At 33.4% G+C, this 6,107-nt stretch overlaps 1 pseudogene; it reads left to right on the top strand.

The window, feature by feature from the left end:
* Positions 1-1,885: 1,885 nt before the first annotated feature.
* On the top strand, positions 1,886-5,269 carry LOC139842741 (geranylgeranyl transferase type-2 subunit beta 1-like; annotated as a pseudogene).
* The last annotated feature ends 838 nt before the right edge of the window (positions 5,270-6,107 follow it).

Here is a 6,107-nt window from a genome sequence, read left to right as displayed (position 1 = left end):
TTGAAGACCTGGTCATATACTCTCGTTCATTTTGTTAGTGGAATTATCTTCATCTTTCGCCGTGCTATTCTAAGGTGAACTTCATAGCCCAGCTTTTACATATTTATTGAATTTTATAAATCTTGGGGTGAGACACATGCTTGCTTTTGAAATGATTTACAATTTAGACACAAGTGCCTAAACTTTTTGATATGCAACTTCATGAGACTTTTGTTAACTTGTATTCTTACATGTCAGTCCCCACCATAATATCGTTAATTGCTGGAAATGAAATGTTACAAGCTTAATTATTGTGAGTAGGCCTATTGAGAGTGACGTCTCTACCCATTGACCGATCGTCAAGGGGGTACATAATAATGATTACCGACACATGTGCAGTGTCAGGGGTTTATATTTAGCTCGATATTATAACTCATGGCATATTGATATTTTGATGTATTGAACTAAATCTTGTGGTCTAAAACTTTATTGATTATTAAACCTATGATGTTCACTCAACCATTGTGTTGATACTTTTAAGCATGTTTGTCTCAGGTGATGATTAACTTATGTGCTGCGTGATGTTGCTTTGTTACGCGTGTTGCCTTGCATTTGTAGTCTCGCATATTATTTATCATTTATTAAACAATTGTTATTTAATTACATTGGATTTATAATGTAAAACTTTATTTCATTTCCGCTACAATACAAATCTTGCTTTTATAAAACGTCTCATATAGAATCGTTCTCTTTATATACTTGTGTTGTGATATTGAAATGTCATATTTACCCCCAGCCCTATTCGGGGGTGTGACATATTCAATATTCGATATTAGTACACAGTTTTATCTGTAATCGTTCAATATGCTTTCATACACTTTTTCAAAGATTTTAATGTCAATTATAACTTTTAATAAAATTCAAAACCAGAAATCCAATTGATCAACGTCTTTGTATTTGTCGGTTCTAGAAATACAAATGATGAAGATGTTTGTATTGTATGGGTGTGGTGCAATAATCATAACTTATCAATTTGAGTTGAAAAGTTACATACGCACATGTTCATATTGTTCAAGATATCAATTTAAAGGCGTCTATAAATACAAAGGATGAACATGTTCATATTTTTGAACATATTTTGTTTGATTCGTTACAACCTTGCACAATGAAAGTTAATGATGAAGTTATCTTTGGAATATATTTGTTATTTTTGGAATAGATACTAATAAGGAGTAACAAAAAACGCGTAGTCATATCAAAATTGATTTCTCAATTCTAAAGTCAACTGCAATTTCATATTAATTTTATGAATTGTAATCGTGCATAATCAATTACAAATAATCCCATAATCATTTCCCGAAATGATAATGTTAAAGTGCCTATATAAACCACTCACCACTTTATTTACTATCATCATAAATCCACATTCGTTTCTCACTTCTCACAAAACCATACATCAATGGCTGCTAATTAAGAAATCACCCCTCTTAATCTGTTAACAAAAGAAACAATGAATGGAAAGATCAAGGTTAAGGTCCACATTATGTGGAAAAAGTACTTTTTCAATGATGATTGTATCAAGTGCATTCCAATCTGGGGTGACAATTATTAAGGTAACCCTCATTTACTAACATATATAAAATACTGATATCAGTTGTGAATGTCCTCGGTTATAGTTATAGCATTACATGAATCTAAACAAACGTTGTCCAAAGTTCTATTAGTCATTCCACCTGGCTAACCCATTTTATTTTTAAAATTATATGTTCATTCAAGTTATATTTACATAGCTTCTCAAATACACTCAGTTTATGTCAAATCTTCAAGCATGACTTTGCGCGTTGATTTTTTCATAATGATATCTTTTATTCTTCATTCGTGTTCGTTTCCCTAAAAAGTCAATTGAATGGCGGCTAGCAGCACGGATGCGTGCCAAAGCCCATTGGGAAGCCTCAGCCTAAAATGGTTAGTGTTGTTCATGAACTGTGTGTAAACCTTGATCTACTTAGAAAGTTTACTTAATTGTGTTTATATCTTTATTTTTCATTAGGGATCGTAGGTTATTCTGTAACATCCCGTCTTTTTCCGTTTACTTTCCATTAAATTAATTTAAAGTCCGTTATTTAATTATAACATCTTCCGTTAATACGCGTTTTTAAAATATTTTCGTTTAGGTAATTCACGCACCCGCTTTCAAACTTGAGGGACTAAACTTGCCCAAGGACCAAAGTCCTAACTAGGTCAAAGGGTCAAACCCCATCCTCCTCCATTCATTCACCTCCTTCTCCATTTGATACTTTCAACTTTTCTCTCAAACAGCCAATTCAAAGAATCGTCATCTATTTTCGATCTAGCAAGCGTTCTTAAAAACACATTACATATTTGGAATCCTTGCAACTTCCTTTTCGATTCCATACCAACTTCATCTCGTTTGGGTAACTTTCTAAAAACACTAAATTTCTTTATCTTGATCTTTTAAACTTAAAAGTGTGTTAATTAGTGTCTATGGCTCAAGTCTAACATAAATATATGATTTGCATGCTAGATCTTGTTGTTTTAGTGTAACTAGCTTAAACTTAAAAAGTGTGTGTTTAATCTTGAGTTTTGAATGATTAAATGTTGTTGTTATGTTAAAGTTCATGTATTAAATGTGTTACTAGCATCATTAGCTTCAATTTGATGTGTAGGTTGATTAAGAAAACTTCACTAACATGATTATTGATGTTGTGATTTTGGTTAGGGTTTGATAGACTTAAATATGAACTTTTGATGCATTGAATGCTATGAAATGTTGTTGGTAAGTGTTTAGTTGTATTGTATGCGTGATTACCTACGAAACGGCGTATTATATGTAGGTAGTAAGTTCACGAATTATCAAATTGCATTTATGATCTTGAATGTAATAAATGATGAACATTTAATGCGATTTTGGTTGTTGTAAATGTCAGATTGATTGATGAAATGTGCTTAGTTGTTTTCCTCGTCAAAATACCTTTCCAACGGTGTAAGATACATGATGTAAGTGTTTACGGTTCACAATTTGTGTTTGTTTGAGTTTTGGTTCGAGACTTGTGAAATTTCAGCAACTTCAAACTGCCCAGGTGTTTGGACGCCATCCAACCCTTTGGACGCCGTCCTGTCCTTCATTACTGGACGCCATCCAGCCCTTTTGGACGCCGTCCAAATGAACTACCAGGGGCTGATCAACTTGGTCATTTCACGAAACATTCTAACTATGCTACGCACCTCCGATTAACATGTAACTTGTTCTAACATGCTTATATATGATTTAAAACCTCGAAAAATTGTCCGAGACCCAACCCAAACATTTTGACTTTTTCATTGACTTTGACACGACCAAAGTTGACTTTTAATCAAACTTAACCAAATACTTATGCAATCGTTCTAACTTGTTTTTATACTTGTATCTTGCATGAAACTTGACAATTTGACTCGCATGCTATATAATCGAGTCGTAATGAGCCATAGGACTAATTGAACAACTTTGACCAATCGTGTTTACCGTTATTGATACGACCTATTGTTTTGGTCAACACTAGCATACGTTCTTGCCCACGTTTACTTGTGAAGTACAATTACTTTCGTGCAATCAAGGTGAGATCATAGTCCCATCTTTTCAACAACTTTTATACTTTAAATCATGGGATGAGAAACATATACGTACCATACTTTTATGCTTTGAACACAAGTACGAAAACAAACATTCCACAGCGAGTTAGAACAAAAAGCCTCAATTCAATTATCATTCGTTACACTTGCAGGGTGTAAACGTGAACTTATGTTATGTGATCACATGGACTTGACGAGCCCTCATTCGGACGGTTCGCTACTGTTAGCGGATGAAATATATTTTCGAGTATACTGTATGTTCTAACACTACGTAACAGGGTACAAAACAGTTAAGTTTTGATAATTGGGTGCTCGCGAACGTGCAACAACTTTTGGAATGCAAACGATTTAGATAATCAACTTTATGGAAATATTAAATCTTGTGGTTCAAAAACAACGTTACTAATACACCTATGGTTTCACCAACGTTTTTCGTTGATAGTTTTCTATATGTTTTCTTAGGTCCTTGAACGGTATGTGATACATGCTTCCGCACTCTTTTTGATACTTGTTTGGATGTCGAGTATACATGCATACATGGAGCCTCTTTTGACTTTACTTAGAAATTGTGTCGCATAGATTTCATTTGTACTTAAAACGTTGTAACGTCACTAGTTGTTGAGTTACTTTTGTAAACTTGAAACATCTTTACATTTGAAATGAATGCGACATATTTTGGTAAAACGTCATTTTAAAGACTTATGACCACGTAACGGGACCTAAGTAGAATGCGCCGTCAATGACGATTTTGTCGGGTCGCTACATATTCAACTTTGAAAAATGAAATTTTTTTTATTGATCTTTGATGTATCACTTTGTAGTTTCAGGTATGTTGACTTTTTCAAATCAATGTTCGCTGACCAGGTAATAAACTTCAACATAAATGTTTGAGGCGATTTGTGAACTTTCATAGTGTGGATTTCATAAACCTTCTAATAATTTGGGTTTTAGTGATATCATAATATAAACACAGTATTTTCAAATATAACGTATCTTATTTCAGAAGTATCATGTGTTTGCTTTCGTATCCCTTCACCCATAAAGACTATATGGCCTACAAAATGATAATGGATCATTTTCAGGAGACATTTAGGGCAAAATTGACACTAAATTTTCCTATATGGCCATATGTTCTCTTGCATTATTACATTGTTTAGACCAAATAAATGTTGAAAAAATAGTCAAATATATTTTAAGTTGCAAGAATCTTGATGGTGGGTTTGGGTCCACACCTAGTGCTGAATCTCATTCGGGTCAAATCTTTTGTTGTATAACTGTGCTTGCTATAACGGATTATTGACATTTTGTTGATAAAGATCTACTGGGGTGGTGGTTGTGCGAAAGGCAAGTGAAATCCGGAGGTCTAAATGGTTGACCTGAGAAGCTTCCTGATGTTTGTTACTTGTGGTGGGTCCTATCAAGTTTGACCATCATTGACACGTTTGACTGGATCAATAAAGATTATATTGTTAAATTTATATCGGATTGTCAAGATAAGGATAACGGAGGGATAGCTGATAGGCCCGATGATGATGCTGATATTTTTCATACATACTTTGGTGTTGCAGGTCTTTCGGTTCTTGAGTATCCAGGATTAAAGGCGATCGATCCAGCTTACGCTTTGCCAGTAGATGTTGTAAACAAACTATTTTTCAAGTGACGATATTCATAAGAAATTGAGGTTGTAAAATGGGTGGTATGTGAATGGGTAGTTTTTCTATAGGGTTAGAAATGGTCTGGTTTAACACATGGAAATATTGTAATATGATATATTAGATTAATCCATGTTTTAAAAAATATTGTACTGAGAATTTTGACAACTTTGTTCAAGGTATCATCCACAAGCAAAGTTTCTGTTATATAGTTAACTTGCAACATGTACCGAAGTCACAAGCTAATGTATGTATAACTCATAAGACTTGAAGCATAAATTAGCTTGTGTATGAGTGTTATGGAAAGTGTGATGGTTAATGCTTTCATAAATAATTGATGGATAAAAATTTTCATCCATGACTCATTTGACCAATTAACAAGACCCATTAGACCTGTCTCTATTTATTGAACTTTAGGATTTAATACCCATTTGACGCGTTCTTTTATATTATGTATAACACTCAATAGGTTGGAGAAAAACTCATTGGACCTTTTTTAAGTTTTGGTTTACGTCGTCAGGCTTAATTTTTTCCAAGATCCATTTGACCCGAAAGCTTGACCTATTTGACCCAAATATGAGAGTATGAGTCTCATTTGCGAGGTATAAAGTGTTCTATAGCAAAAATAAATCAGAGGGAAAAATCAAGATTACCCAAAAATTTAAAGTTTTAGCCCGTGATCAGAGTCTTCTTAAGAGTTCATTTAAAAATGTTGAAGCTAAAAAATATGAGTTGAGAATTCCATAGTTTATTTCTAATGCTGACAGCTTTTTGAGTAGCTAATTCTTTAACATGAAACTCTTAGTGATGTTAAAAATTGTTATTTGTAATTGTAATCATTCATTA

The sequence above is a fragment of the Rutidosis leptorrhynchoides genome, chromosome 4, assembly GCF_046630445.1.
Source record: "Rutidosis leptorrhynchoides isolate AG116_Rl617_1_P2 chromosome 4, CSIRO_AGI_Rlap_v1, whole genome shotgun sequence".
In the NCBI taxonomy this organism is placed as follows: Eukaryota; Viridiplantae; Streptophyta; class Magnoliopsida; order Asterales; family Asteraceae; genus Rutidosis; species Rutidosis leptorrhynchoides.
Note: the sequence above shows the minus strand (reverse complement) of the source record. Positions and strands in the feature narration are given on the sequence as shown.